Here is a 16,738-nt window from a genome sequence, read left to right on the forward strand (position 1 = left end):
CACACACAATCATTTCCACAATCCAGCCAAGGCACGGTTTATCCCATCTGCCCTATTATTCTGTGACCTCATCTTCTGAATTTTAGCTCCCTTTAATCTCGGCACCTTTGCATTTGTATATGCTGTCTTTTCAGTCAGATCTTTGATATATACATTTTAGAGCCACCCACCGCCATGTGTGTAACTAAACTAGCAGCAGGCAGGGTGCTGGGCACCCACCTGTCCCACCTGTCTTCCTGGAGATGGGTGAGGTTATACAGGAGGACCAGAGAGAAACACATTGTGCCTAAAAGACAAAACAGGGAAACTATGCAAGATGCCCTTGAGAAAACAGCTTAAACCTCATCACATTTGCTGCTGTTACCATCAAGAAACCAGTCAAAATATCCAGGTAAATCTAAGTAATTGCAGCTGCCCTGCAGGTACTTCTCACAGGAAGCTTTCTGAAGTGCCACAGCCCAGAGATCTCTCATCCGAACTCCTATTAAAAATCCTAATAGCTGCCGATGGTTGAGCTCTTGCCAAGCCCCGAGGGAAGCACTTTACTTGTATTATGCCATTTAATAATTACAACATCTTTAACAGAGAGTACTGGTTTTCCACATTTCACATGTGAGGAAATTAAGACTTAGAGAAGTTAAGGAACCTGTCGAAAGTTACACTTTTAATTTGGGTCAGAACTAGTATTTCAACCCTGTCGGAAGGATGCCAGATGTACACTTGTTGCTGGTGTGATTTCAGCTTTTTTATGGAACAGAAAGCCTCAGCCAATCACACAACACTTTCATGGGTTTTGTTGGACAGATTTGATATGAATATCTTACGAGAAAACCTCAGTTCAGCACAGACATGGGGTGCACCAGTGGGCTCCCAGCCGCCTGTGTGCAAGGATCCATCATGATGGGGAAGAGGAAGCCATTCAACTTGGTCCTCACCTAGGGAGAATTTTTATATGCAAGTAAGCTGTGGAGAATTGGGCAGGAGAACATATGGCTAAGAGGCCAAATGTGTGAAAAGCAAAGTATAAAATATGTATTTTAGCTAAAACCGAGAACTAAAAGAGGCAAAGTAGACTAAATACTCTGAAGGAATATCTTCCAAAATCGGTGACAGAGCTGCCCTCAGCTTAAATGGTAGCAGACTGGCTGCCTAAAGTCCTAAGACTTAGGCATGGATCCTTTGCACTGGGGGTATTTACAGTGCCCTCTCATTTTAATATTTATTTAGAAGTTAATTACTGTCACTGTCAGCTCTTTTATCTCAGCAACATTTCAGAGAAATGTATTCAGGCATTATGTGACTTGTAAGTAAGATTAACAAGAAAGTTCAGAGAAGTGTAATAATCAAGGGATTTGGCTGTTAATAAAGAACTTAATGAAAAACAAATGAGTTAACACCACATAGAATTTGAATTTGGCTAAAGTAAATTCTAGAATTGCATATAGTACACTTTCCTAAGCATAAGTCATGGTGCACCCAGAATCAAAATTAATGATCAGTGACCACAATCATGTGCAAATGGGCAGAGAATAACCACCGTGAGGGGTTATTTTAGACTCACAAGCCATGGCTTTGCCCCGTATGATTTAAAATATTTTAAATAAATAAAATATGCTTTCTGGTGGGCTCCATTGGTTGTATTATCTGCATCATGCCCTCACACACACAGACATGCACACAGACACACACACACACACACACACACACGCACATACTACTGATGAGTTGATAGGGTGTATTACTCCGGCTTTATAGATGGCTAAAGGGATTAAGCAAATATCTTTGCCACAGCGCGTGGCTGAGCCTTTGTATTCATTTATAAAGTTAGGGAAGTCACTGAAGAGAAAGAGAAATCATGCAACTGGAATGGAGAAGAAAAGCTCCAATTATAGTTCCAGAATTGGCTGCCACCTTTAGTGTTAACAGAGTGTGCACGTTTCTCAGAAGTGACACCTGCATTGTCTATTGGGAAACATTTAATCCCTGAAGCTGTATTAAGGAGGCTGGTGAGCATACAAGTGAATAGAAATGATGTCAGTTCCTTCTGCAGCAGGAGAAGCTGCACTAATTTAAGGAGGAGCATATCAGAAGTTCTGTGGACCTCTCTTAATTTGATTCTGGTTGCTGTGTAGCATTCTGCCCCTGCAGAATACCTGGAAATTGCAAAAACATATGACGATTTGAATGTAGATGTAGTTCTGCTGTTCCCACTGTGCTTTGTATATGCCTCTATCCATGATTTGATTAGCTTGTGACTCTCCTGTTAGAAGGGAAGGATTGTGTTTGATCTAACATCATATAGCCAGTGACTAAAGTGTGCTATGTGCATACGGCTGGATATGGGGAATACGCGGGGAATGTTTGTGGAGTGGGTGGCAGTGTACTTGCAAAAACACCCTTTTTCCTCAAGGTCACTTACCCAACAGCCTCATCTATACAGACCATAGCTGACAGGTAGGGTAAAAAAAAAAACAGCATTTTCCTGAATAGTCAGAATGAATGCAGCAATGAGACAGACCCCAAATTAAAATATGTGCTTTATTCAAAGGAAATGCTCTTCAGCCTTTGTGTAACATATATCTATCCTTATTTTTGTCCCCAATAATTGTCACGGTGCCTTGCAGATAGGTGATACCCGATATATGAATGTTGCATCAAGAAAGCATTTCCTGGGAGTTCTCATTGTGGCTCAGTGGTAACGAACCCGACTAGTATCCATGAGGATGTGGGTTCAATCCTTGACCTCGCTCAATGGGCTAAGGATCTGGCATTGCCATGAGCTATTGTGTAGGTCGCAGACATAGCTCTGATCTGGCTATGGAGTAGGCTGGCAGCTGCAGCTCTGACTCTACTCCTAGCCTCGGAACTTCCATATGCCACAGGAGCAGCCCTAAAAAGCATTTAAAAAAAAAAAAGGGAGAAAACATTTCCTGCATACTGAGAGATCTCAATCCAAAAATGTTGAATGTGCTTAATGTTTGGGCACTTAAAAAATGTATGTTTTGATAATCTGATGAAGTTGCTTATGGTAGTAGCTGATTTTCTTGTGGTTCCAGAAAAAGGAAGTGCATTTATATTTTCCAGGTGGTATCACTGACTCGTCCAGATCGGGAGAAGATCTGGGTTGCTCAGCCTGCTGCTGAGTTCGTTCTGAGAGTGTAAAGTCAAGACAGATGCAGATGCTAACAGGACACTGACACCTTTCAGATAACTGGCTTCATCTGCCTGCCTGTGTATGGAGAGAGCTGATTATCAGCCGTGTGCAAATGCAGAGGAACCGATCTGATCTCTGTGATGTCTTACACCATAGGCAGAGGCATCTTTCTATCCAACATTCACTCAGCCAGACAGGGAATATAATTAAGCTTTCATGCATATTCCCACAGTACCCTGCACAGTCATCCAGTCATTAAAAGAAGAAGAAAATGAGTCGGTGTCACCAATGCTTGCTTATTTGAGGACACTACCTAAGAAGGTAAGGACCCTGGGAGGCAGGAAAAGGAATGTAAGCAATGTAAGGCAAGGGTGTAGACAGTGCATGTCCTGAGGAAGTCACAGAGGAGCTGAAAGGCAATTGTGGACAATGATTCTGCAGAGCACACAAGTATATAGTCAGATAAGCAGAAGCCAGCGAGTTGTTAATAGGAAATTTTAACAACAATATTGAACTGTTTAAGAGATTGCAAGGGACTTGGCAGTAGTCAGTATTGCTATAGTAAGGTACCTACTGCTTAGGCGGAACCTGGGTTGACAAAGACGTGACTGAGAACATTTTAGAAACTGTTCATACAAAAAAAATGTTATTGAACAATCATGACTTGATATGAATTCCAGTTTTGTTACAGATTGTGTGAACTTAACAGAGCTACTTAAGTATTAGAGCATCAATTTCCTCATCTATAAAATGCATATGCTAATTCCTAATCATAACATTGTTGCGTGTATCAAATGTATTGAAAAGAGCACATAGGCTGTCTAGACTTTAATAAGCTGCTCTTAGTTTTGTCGGCCTTTTGTAGTTGTTATTCCAGGATGTGCTCCATGGAATACTAGTTCTTACTAAATGTAGAAACTAAACTAAACTAAACTAAACCAACCAAACAACCAACCAAACAAAAAAAAACAGGGACATAAATTTAGAAAGCGCTACACATCTATATCCTCATTTTGATAGATATAACACATACTAGAAATGTAAAGGCTCTTAAAAGGCCTAAAGTTAATTAAAACAACAACAATAAGCACCGTTTGATTATTCGGCATTCTATAAATATATTTGACAATAGGCCCTGTGTTTCTTATATTTAAGTCATTAATATGTCTAATTAGTCACTAAATGTGACTAATATGTTACACATTATGTTTTGGGAAAAATCAACTTTGTCCAGATTCTTTAGTTTCCAGGTCTCTATTGTCACAGAATAAATCTCTACCCTGTGTCAGGTTATGGGCCTTATCTCCAAGACATTTCATATCATGTTGCACTGGAATTTGGCTCCATGTTACAGTCAGCTGGAGTGCTTAAAAACTGTTGATGCTTGGCTCCCATTTCTAGAGAGTCTCAAATAAATTGGTATAGGTTGTGGCCTGAGCCCATTGTTTGGAATACCCCAGGTAATTCCAAAATGCAGCTAAGTTAAATAACTACATAATCCCAGGGCCCTTATCTCTAACAATGTTGATATATTTTTCATCAAATTAGAGAGTGAGCCTGAAACCTCACGAAGCTCAAGGCTAAGATGAATACTCACTGATCATGAGCAGTCTCCTTCATTGTTTACCTCATTCATTTAATAAGCATAGTCTGGTCACAAGGGCAGCATCCATGTGCAACTGTATCCATATTCTGCCCAATCTTCACTTCTGACCACTTCAGTTCTCAAAGTTCTGAGCTCAAAGCTCAGTTGTTTCTCTGAACCACAACTCATCTGCTTGTTTTTTACTATGCAGAAGCGCATATGCCTATATGTTCTGCCCAGTTAATTACCTTTCTCCATGTGGTTGGCTCACTCCTCCCTACCTTGAGCTGACACCATGAACTCATATGCACCATAGACACTAGCTATGGAAATGTAAAAGCAGAGACAGCATCATACATAAGAAAGAACCTGAACTTCAGAGTAATACAGATATGAGTGTAAACACTGATTCTACTACCTCTTACTAAAGGTGTGGTCTTGGACATTTTCTTCAATTTCCCTGAGCACAATTGATACTGACCTGGGGTATAAGTGGACACCTGCATGTAAATCAATGAAACAGGAACATGCCCTCACAACATGCACAAAAATAAACTCAAAATGTCTTAAAGACTTAAACATGAGGCATGACACCATAAAACTCCTAGAAGAGAACATGGGCAAAACATTCTCTGACATCAACCATACAAATGTTTTCTTAGGTCAATCTCCCAATGCAATAGAAATAAAAACATAAATAAATGAATGGAACTTAATCAAATTTATAAGCTTTTGCACAGCAAAGGAAACCATTAAACAAAAAACAAACAAAAAGAAAAATATAACCCACAAAATGGGAGAAAATAGTTGCAAATGATGCAATTCACAAGGGCCTAATCTCCAAAATATACAAACAACCCATACAACTCAACAACAACAACAAAAAATCCAAACACCCCAATCAAAAAATGGGTAGAAGACCTAAAGAGACATTTCTCCAAAGAAGACATACAGATAGGCCAACAGGCACATGAAAAAATGCTCAGCATCACTTATTATTAGAAAAATATGTACATTTTTCAAAGCTACATTAAGGCACTACCTCACTCTGGTCAGAATGGCCATCAGTAATAATTCTATAAATAACAAATGCTGGAGAGGGTGTGGAGAAAAGGGACCCTCCTACACTGTTGGTGGGGATGTAAATTAGTACAATCATTATGGAAAACAGTATGGAGGTGCCTCCTAAAACTAAATACAGAACTACTGTATGATCTAGCAATCCCACTCCTTGGCATATATCCAGAAAAAAACTACATTCAAAAAGATTTTGCACTCCTATGTTCATAACAGCAGTATTTACATTAGCCAAGACATGGAAACAACCTAAATATCCATTGACAGATGAATGGATTAAGAAGACATGGTACATATGCACAGTGAAATCTACTCAGCCATAAAAAGGAACAAAATAATATCATTTGCAGTGACCCATGGATGCCACTAGAGATTCTCATATTAAATGAATTAAGTCAGAAAGAGGAAGACAAATACAACATTACTTAGATGTGTAATCTAAAATATGGCACAAATGAACCTATCTACATAACAGAAACAGATTCACAGACATGGAGTACAGACATGTGGTTGCCAAGGGGTGTGGGAAGGGAGTGGGATGGACTGGGAGTGTGGGGTTGGTAGATGCAAACTGTTACATTTAGAATGGATAAGCAATGAGGTCCTGCTGTATAGTACAGGGAACTATATCCAATATCTTGGGATAGAACACAATGGAAGAAAATATGAGAAAAAAATGTACATATTTATGACTGGGTCACTTAGCTGTACAGCAGAAATTGGCATGACATTTTAAATCAACTGTACTTTAGTTAAAAAAAAAGTGTAACCTGGAAGGGTTGTTATGAAGATCCAATGGTGTAGGTTTCACAAAGTTAATAGATCAAGGTATAGCATATAAGAGATAATCAAACAAAGGAAGCTTTTATCACCATCCATATTAGTGTCTTGAGACCCACCTGTGTACTAAGGAGGAATGTTGGCCCCTCAGAGTGTTACTGTGCAGAATTCATATCTCCAGGCCCAGCGAAAAGATGAATAAAATTGTTTGCAAGGTAGATTTTCCCTGAAGTAATTATTTTTCTGCTATTAAAAAAAAAAGAATGGTAGGGGAAAATAATGCAGCCACATTAATACATGAATGTAGAGAAGAAATATATTACTTTTCTACATAAGTGATGCCTTTACATAGAAATAAATCTGAGGAAATTTTATTTCAGTGGGACTTGAAGGTATTTCCAGTAAATATCTTTAGAGGCCAAGGGAGAGAACTGGCAACTTATTCATGGATACATGCTAATAAAAATTATAAAGAAACTGCCTTTACTGACAAAGGGAGATTCCAGGTCACATGGGCAGCTAAGTATGGTTGATGTAAGACCTCAGAGGTTTAGAACTCTGGCTGTGTGTCTATGCCAGATCAAAGAATATCATCATTTGGCATTCATGCTGCATCAATTATTACCTTCTCTTCTATTGCTGGTCTGCCAATGCTAACAAACACACTATATTTTTGTTTTCTTTGAGTCTTATTGACTTACCACTGGGTTATCTGTATGGCCCTTGCTCCCTAGAATAGAACTGAAGTTGTGTGTAATGTGGTCATCTTATGGTCCTACCTGTCTTAGCTGCCCATCCAGAAGAGATGTGTTCTCCATGTGACCACAAAAAGTTCAGAACAAAAGTTATCACTGAGAGAAGCAGAATGGGAAAGTGACAGGCAGTCACTAAATAAGCCTGAGGTCATTGGCATGTCCCAGCATGCCTACATCTGTTATTGACTGATGAGTTAGTCCTTGCTTCTCTGAGACCTGGCCCCTTCCCAATGCCACCCAGTCAGAGAAAGAAGAGTCTCAGTACCACCAGCAGATAGGGTTTGGAATCTTCAACAGGGCATCCAGGATCTGAGGTTCCCAGATCCACAGAATTCCAAGGGAACCCTCCACTCAGCTTCTGCTATATAACATATGCTCTAGTCTGTTCACCAGGGAATATGCCACATTTGAATTTCAGAAAAAAAGTGCAGTGTTAATGCATGTTTAACATAGTGCCTGGCAAATATTTAGCACTTGATAATATTATCTGTTATCATGAAACAAAAGGAGAATGGGGTAATATCAAGGGAAACCAAAAAAAAAAAAAAAAAAAAAAAGATCTAATAAGACTGAATTTTAAAAGGTCATTGGCTTTGGCAACCTGAAGGTCACTGGTACCCAGAAAAGAGCACTTCTGACAAAGTGTGCCTAGTGGTGAATGGAAGGCGAAGAAACTGAACAGAGTAGAAAACCTTTCAAGAAATTAGCATGATTGGAATGGATAAGTAATGAGATCCTGCTGTATAGCACTGGGAACTCTATCTAGTCACTTTTGATGGCGCATGATAATGTGAGAAAAAGAATGTATACATGTGTGTGTGACTGGGTCACCTTGCTTTGCCAGTAGAAAATTGACAGAACACCATAAACCAGCTATAATGAAAAAAAAAAATTATTTTTAAATAATTAAAAAAAAAAAGAAATTAGCATGAAAAGCATTGGCAAGGGACTAGGCTGTAGCTAAAGAGGGAACCCCAGGTCAGTAAAACCATTTTTGGTTTTTCTTACCTAGGATGGGAACATCACATGGTAATGCCAAAGTCTGCAGGAGCCCCAGCTCTCCTGCATCTCCCACTTCTGTGATCTTACTTCCTTGACGTACGTAGGACATTCATTATTTTCCTAATACCTAGGCATGTTCTAAGAGCAAGACCTTCCTGGTCAATTGGATCTTCCTATTTAAACTGCTAATCTGCAGAAGGGATGTAAGAAATCAGTGGAATAATGTGCCCCTCCCCCCACATTCCACTTGTGACTTCAAATATTAAGGAGTGAAATAAGAGTGAAATTAAATAAAACTGAAATAGTAGCACTCTTTTCTTTCTTAGGCTATGACTCATAGTGTAGCATATCAGAGATCTACAGGGAGTGGATAGATTCATGCAGCAGATCTTGATGGCCAGAGTCTCAAATCCAGGAGCTGCTTATAGGGTATCTACCTGTTGTAAGGGGTGACCGAAAAAGTCTGCCTGACTCTAAAAGGGATCTGGTTCCTTGCCCTGGAAAATGACTCCATTGCAGTCTTCTTTTTAGAATTGGCCATTCCAGAGGCTACCTGGTCTTTGTGTAAGGCCTTCAGTCTTCTTAAAAAAAGATATCCAAGTACCTTTAAAGCTTGGGTACAAAAGCATTACATCTTCAAATCATTTCTACTCTGTGTCATAGCTTTTTTTGACATATTTTAAAAAGTGCCACGAATTGACTATTGGTCTGTAAAAATCAGTCTTTGATCATCTCTTCTCCCCGAAGTCCCTAAAATACATTAATTTTTTGGATTTCCACAGAATTTATTTCCTAACATCCTCTTCCTTAATTGTGTTACAGTTATTCTTTTCTCCTTTCATTGGTCATACACACAATATTTCCTAATTGACAAAATAACCATTGAAAGCAACTCAGAAATTGGGCTTAAGATCATCTATGTGAATCCTTGTGTTCAATGATTATCCAAACCTGGCTGGTTGGGACAACTGGCAGAGTATCATCTATCTCTGTTTTGAGATGATAACATAACCTAGATTTCAGAAACTTTCCAGATGTTGATAAAAGAATAAACTCTATGAAAATGGTTTTTGTTGTTGTTTTAAATTAAGATAGTATGTTTTTTAAAACTTTGCTAGCTCCTTATTGCCAAACTCTCTGGCACAGCAAAAAAGGATCTTACGGATCTTACCATCAATTCCTTGCATACTTTTCTAGCATCATCTTTTGAGGTTTTCTAAATCTGTGTTCTAAGCTATGGTCCTTCATATGTTCCATGCATTTGTTTCCTCTGCCTAGAAGTCCCTAGTTCCACACTTATATCTAACTGAAAATCACTCTTGATAATTTTATATCCAATTAAAACATTAATTATTTTGTAAAATTTCTAGCAAATCCCCACACAGAAATCTCATGTATACAGTCCCGTACCATGGACTGCATTACATTAATTTCACTTGGCTGGGGGCATCTTATATTAATATCTGATTCTAAATGTCAAGCTCAGCTTCTTATAAGTAATAATTAATAAGCAAATGAGATATTTACATTATTGCCTATGACAAATAAATTTTGGCCACATTATTTCTAAATTTTCAAAGCTTAATATCGCAGCATCAGCAATTCATCCTTAGCACTCTGTTTCTTCCAAAAGGAGCATTATCTCTTTAAGTCTTTGATTTATATTAGAGAATCTCCATTGCCTTAAAAGAAAATTGAATGAATAGTTCGATTTTGGTTTCTTGGTAGTATAGATGATCCCAAATGGAAATGGAGAAAAAAAAAAAAAAAGGAGTGTTTCATCTTATTTTTGCTAAATTTGGGGAGATCAAGGGATGGGTAAGTGGCAGGTCTCAAGCCAAGAAGTAATCAAGTAATCTGGAATCAGATCCAGACTAGAATGTAGATCTCCTGACCCATATTTCTAGGATTGCTTGAAACTAAAATGAGATGAGGATATCTGAGTCTATTTTTGGCTTTGCTAATCAATAAACTGGGTAATTTAAATATGGTCTTTATACTCTGGGTTATGGTTGCTTTATCTGTCAAATGAGTAAAGCTATACCTATATTAGAAGGGTGTTGTGAAGATTAAGTGTGAAAAAAAAGAGGCAAGGAACATGTTATAAATCACCTCATGATAGGCCTATAATAATTTTTATTACGAGATTAATTCTAGTTAGTGTTTTTGTGGCAGATGAAGAACCTGTAGGTCACAGCTCTAGCTGAATGCTCCCTGATTTTGCCACCTCCATCGTGGGAGAATTTTCTCATGAGGTAATTACTGACAGCTTGTCGGAATATGCCTTTCATGTTCCCCTGGCTGTGCCATGCACTACTCAAAGGAGAGGTATTTTAATGACTGGAGTTCAGGCATTTCAGGGGAAATAAAGTTCCCAGGTGCAGTGTTGGAGAGCATCTTAGGGAGTTTTTATGATGGTCCCATATTATCCCAGCAAGCAGTGCCCTTGCTAGTGTATGTCTTGTCCAGGCTACACGGCTCACACCCCACCAAGCCTCCTCTCTAGCCGCCAGGACTGTGTAGCCACTCTGTGGCTGCTAAGCACATATACAGAGATGGCAGCAAGGGTAGAATGCATATGCCTTCACAGCTTTTGGTGCTCTGGAGTGAGGGTGGTGAGGTGGGAGGCTTGGGAGAGGAGGCTAAAAATGTGCCCATGCACAAAACCTAGTTTTCAAACCTACCTGTACAACCTACCTGTACTACCTGTACAACCTACCTGTACATCTTCTACTCCTCCGCACCGAGACTAGTACACACTATATAGATGTAGATCATATGCATATGCATGATCAGTACCGAGGTAAGTTGGTCTCCTATCCAGGCAGCATGTTATTTGCCTTAGCACTCACTAGGCAGAGGCGCCAACCCCTTGGTACCCTGCAGACGGTAGGGAGTCATTAATCACCTCTGTCCAGATCGCTAATATTGCCAAATGTATACATGCTATGCATGTGAGTATGTATTAGGTAAAGCTTCCATAGCCCTTGTCTGATGGAGAGAGACACTGCTTGGGGGATACCTTGATATCTTATTAATAAGATGCCCAAAGCTCAGATTAACTCCCTAAGACTTTGGAGATTGCCTCAATAGGCTTTTCTGAAAATCAGCATTATAACCACTGGTTACCCTTTAGCCACCCATTTTAAAATTTGGATGTAAAATGATCCCATTTTCTTGCCCTGTTTCAATTCCCCCCATGGCTCTATTATCACCAAGGGACACCCAGACTTATCCGCCTTAATAGTATATTTCATTGTTTTCCATAGGGCTAGAGATAAATGGATTTGTAAAGAAAAATGGAATTGGATTTTTCTCCTTCTTCTGATAACTTAGTAGGAATTCCAAAATTATTACTTGAGAGATTTTCCTCACTGTGACTAGATTATTGTCCGTGCTACAATTTAATTTCTCTTGCCTATATCAACATTTTTTTAAAACAGATATGACTGTTTAAGGATCCACTGTGTTCACTCTCTCTGGATTTGAAGAAAAAGAGGTGAACAAGTTTCTGTTAATTAAAAGTGTGTGCTGGAGGGAGTGAGATACCTGTGGGTCATTCTTTTGGTTGTTAATTTGGTGGTAAGTAAGTTGTGCCCTGGAGCACTTCACTATCACTTTGGACATTTAAATGTTAGTTATCTTGGTTTTTGAAATTATTGTATGTGACTTTTCCACGCCCAGTGCCCTAGATATTATAAGCCATTACTGAGCTTGTGTTTATAAAGATAATGCAGCTCCTATTTCTTGCCTGATAGTAGGATGCACACTTCATAGAGAATTATAAAGAGTTGACTGATAGTGTTTTCCAATCGGCTGGGTTCCTGGAGGAAGAGGCTATAGAATGAGGAGATGAAGGGACTAGAAATTTATATGTGACAAGGCAGGGAAATAAGGGCCAGAAACAGGGATGAGGATTGCTAAAGGAGTCACAGAGAAGCTGGCATGTTAGATTCTGGCTAAGACAGCTGGGCACATAAGGGCGGGGAATGGGCTGGAAGGCTGGCTGGCATAGCACAGCACATTCACACAGAATTGCCTTCTTGATAATGAGTCTTAACTGACTTCCCCCTACTTCGTGTGTGTGTGTGTGTGTGTGTGTGTGTGTGTTTCATGACTTATTAAATAGATTAGCTACATTGATTTTTACTTTGAGATTTCCAGGCAATCACACAATACTTGAATTTTTCAATCCTGTTGCTACATTATATGTTAATAAAAGCCAATAGCAAACATTTAAAAAGTTTTCCTAGATTAGGACCCTTCTGAGAATCAATAATCTCATTGACATGGTTCAAAAAGCTATCAATTCTATGAGGACCACTAATGGCTGCAGAAAGCAGGCATGTAAACACCACCAGGAAAATCAATGTTCTCTCTAAGTCATCGATTATTCTCGATGGCAATTGGAATTATGAAAAACATAACATGTGTCTCATGCCATTAACATTTGAGAAGGATCTATGTCAGGCTAGCTTGTGTCTTTGGGTCCAGGACAAGGCAGTTGTCTTATTGATCTGTTAACTTATACCTGGACAATACTTTATGGGTTCTAGGATGTAATGTCATATACATTACTTGTTTGACAACCAGAACAACCCCGTGCAGTGGAGAGGAATACTAGCCTTATACTGTGAATTTGCAGAGAGAAAGGGAAGTTGGACATTGGCCCACCTACCTTAGGGAGAGTTGAGAGTGAAGCTCTTCTGATTGGTATGCCTTCCTCTTCGGTGGTGATGGATATCCCCGACACGACAACTGCAGATCCAAAGACTGCCTCTTATTCACCAATTCTCATTAGGCCGTACTTAAGGAGTAGTATAACTAGGAAAGGATCCAGAAGGGTCAACTACTTACAGCACCTCATCTGTATTTATGCAATTAACACAAAAGAGTATCCATTGAAAGGTAAGAACTGCACTTTTTCTTTTTTTTCCTCTCTTTATTTATTAGTGGACTTTTTTAATTAAAGTTGATTTACAATGTTCTGTCAATTTCTGCTATACATCAAAGTGTCCTAGTTATATGCATATGACACACATATATATGTATATATACATATATACAATCATATATGTCATATATATATACATACATATATATACACATACATACATTTCTTTCTCACATTCTCTTCCATCATGTTCCATCACAAGTGACTAGATAGGCGTTCCTGTCGTGGCTCAGTGGAAACGAATCCAACTAGGAACCATGAGGTTGTGGGTTCGATCCCTGGCCTTGCTCAGTGGGTTAAGGATCCGGCATTGCCATGAGCTGTGGTGTAGGTCACAGACGCGGCTCGGATGTGGTGTAAGCTACAGCTCCGATTGGACCCCTAGCCTGGGAACCTCCATATGCCACGGGTGCAGCCCTAGAAAAGGCAAAAAGACAAAAACAAAAAACAAAGAACAAGTTACTAGATATATTTCCCTGTGCTGTACTGAAAATCTCTTTGCTTATCCACTCCAAATGCAATAGTTTGCATCTACTAACTATACTTTTTCACGTTTTTCAATCATCTCAGTGTTACTGGAGTCTAGTCTCCCAAGTGAGTGGTATTCATTCAGCATTTCCTCCCATACTTCCCCATTTTAGAGGGAGATAATGACAAATAGAGCTGAACTGAGTGAGATACCCAGCTCCTAGCTCTGCCTCTGAGAGGAATGAACAATTATTTCACCCTCTAACACTGTAACTTCTTTTCCGTAGGCTATTTTGTCTTCGGGTGAATAGTTTTAAAATGCAAACTTTTATTAAAATAAAAAAAAATATGTTTACAAGTGAAATTAAGTTTTGCCCTCAAAGAAACAGAGTTAATAGGAGAAGGAATGATGCTGGGAGCTCCTCAAAGCAGTAATGAATGCAGCATTCTTCAATCAAATTTAATATTTAATTATAGGTAATTGTTCTTTTTTTAATGAAGTACTTTTGACATAATGCTCTATTATTATGTAATTAGGTAATTAACTCCATTAATCACCTTACAACTTATTTTTCTCTAGGTTTTCTTTAAATATTTATATACTGTGCCCATTTTTACAGCCACAAAGCTCACCGTAATCAGGCATGTGAGTCAGGGTAGGCAGTAGAAGAGCTTAGTGAGGGAAAGCCAGTTATTTCTCCAAGTGTATCCCTTATTCTCCTTGATTTATCAGAAAAGTATATATATATATATATATATATATATATTTTTTTTTTTTTTTTGTCTTTTTGCTATTTCTTGGGCTGCTCTCACGGCATATGGAGGTTCCCAGGCTAGGGGTCCAATCGGAGCTGTAGCCACCGGCCTATGTCAGAGCCACAGCAACGCAGGATCCGAGCCACGTCCGCAACCTACACCACAGCTCACGGCAACGCCGGATCGTCAACCCACTGAGCAAGGGCAGGGATCGAACCCACAACCTCATGGTTCCTAGTCGGATTCGTCAACCCCTGTGCCACACCGGGAACTCCCTAGAAAAGTATATATTTTCAAAGTAACTTCTATATTCTTGAACCAATGATAGGCACTGAACATTTCACCTACCACATACTGACCACCTAACATGTGCCATTTAAGCATGCTGCTAGGTCTGCATTCAAATTAAAGTGATACAAAGCAATGACTAAGGCAGAACTTTTGACCTAAAGGAGCTTATAATTTTCTCATGGAGAAATCATGAAGGATGCTCATGGCTCCTGCATTTAAGAAGTTCATGCATATTGACAGATGAATCGATTAAGATATGGTACATATACACAGTGGAATATTACTCAGACATAAAAAGAACAAATTAATGCCATTTGCAGCAACATGGATGCAACTAGAGATTCTCATACTAAGTGAATCTGGTTATGTTTTACATGTTAACTCTGTATAACTTGGGTCCTCATAGGCTCTAGTAGACAGTTCATGTCCTAGCTTACATCCTTGATTCTGAGTTGATATAGTACCATGGAATGATACTCATTTTCCACATTTACATATGGCCAAATAATTATAATTAAACTCTGTTTTTCTTATTCACAGGCACTTATGAAAACCCAGCTCTGAAGTCTGTATAATCTTAGCAAATTACTTATCCTTGCTGTGCCTCAGTTTCCTCACATGTAAAAGGCAGTATTTCTAGAGTAGTGAGAATTCCAGAAGTTAATGAATGCAAATAAGAACAGTTCCTAAAGCACAGCAAAAATGCAAAATGGCATGTATTATTTTCGTTCTACTTTTATTTTCCTAGTGCCATTAACTAGAGATGTAATGAAAATGGACTTTGTCAATGCCTTCCTTTCTAATACTCACATCTGAATATCCATGAGTAGTAGTTTTCATGGGAGTGTTTGGAGGATTGTGTGTTTTATAAATCTTGAATAGAGGAGGCAAAAAAAAAAGATACTTGGATTGATAGTTGCCTCAAACTATCTTTTCCTTTGCTTTGAAGTCCTAATGAATATTTCCTATGCCTATTGCACTAGTGAACATTCTATTAGCTAAAATAGAAGTCTCACAAAAACCAATAAGGAAGAAAAAAAAGAAAATGAAAAGGATGCCAGAAAAAGGAAAACAGCCTTCCCTTAGTGTTGACGTACTAGAACTTTACTGTTTAACTGTTAAAAATTTACTTATATGTGTTTAATCTGGATTCTGTACAACTGATGTGTTACCATTGCAGAGAACCATTCAAACTAAAGAAAGCCATCTAAAACCTAGGGATTGAAAAGCAATTCTGATGAACAAAAACCAAGCAGTAGGCATAACTCTCTCAGACTTCAGGCAATATTACAAAGCCACAGTCATCAAGGCAGTGTGGTACTGGTACCAAAACAGACAGATGAATGAATGGGACAGAATAGAGAACCCAGAGATAAACCCAGACACCTTTGGCCAATTAATCTTTGACAAGGGAGGCAAGAACATAAAATGGGAAAAAGACAGTCATTTTAGAAAGTATTGCTGGAAAACCTGGATGGCTGCGTGCAAATCAATGAAACCAGAACACACCCTAACACCATGCACCAAAATAAACTCAAAATGGCTTAAAGGCTTAAATATAAGACAAGATACTATCAAACTCCTAGAAAAGAACATAGGCAAAACATTGTCTGACATCAACCTTACAAATGTTTTCTCAGGTCAGTCTCCCAAAGCAACAGAAGTGAAAGCAAAAATAAACCAATGGGACCTCATCAAACTGACAAGCTTTTGCACAGCAAAGGAAACCAAAAAGAAAACAAAAAGACAACTTACAGAATGGGAGAATATAGTTTCAAATGATGCAACTGACAAGGGCTTAATCTCTAAAATATACAAACAACTTACACAACTCAACAGCAAAAAAGCCAACAACCCAATGGAAAAAAATGGGCAAAAGACATGAATAGACATTTCTCTAAGGAATATACACAGAT

General features: G+C 38.7%; 1 long non-coding RNA gene across 1 annotated transcript in view; it reads right to left on the reverse strand.

Moving 5' to 3' along the window:
* Nucleotides 1-16,738, reverse strand: part of LOC102159977 — a 765,938-nt gene that overhangs the window by 45,362 nt on the left and 703,838 nt on the right. The window contains exons 6-7 of the long non-coding RNA XR_002342830.1: nucleotides 13,032-13,177; nucleotides 6,716-6,842 (exon numbers count right to left, since the gene is read on the reverse strand). This is a non-coding gene — a long non-coding RNA (uncharacterized LOC102159977). The remainder of the gene's footprint in view (nucleotides 1-6,715; nucleotides 6,843-13,031; nucleotides 13,178-16,738) is intronic.

Source organism: Sus scrofa, chromosome 3, assembly GCF_000003025.6.
Source record: "Sus scrofa isolate TJ Tabasco breed Duroc chromosome 3, Sscrofa11.1, whole genome shotgun sequence".
NCBI lineage: Eukaryota > Metazoa > Chordata > Mammalia > Artiodactyla > Suidae > Sus > Sus scrofa.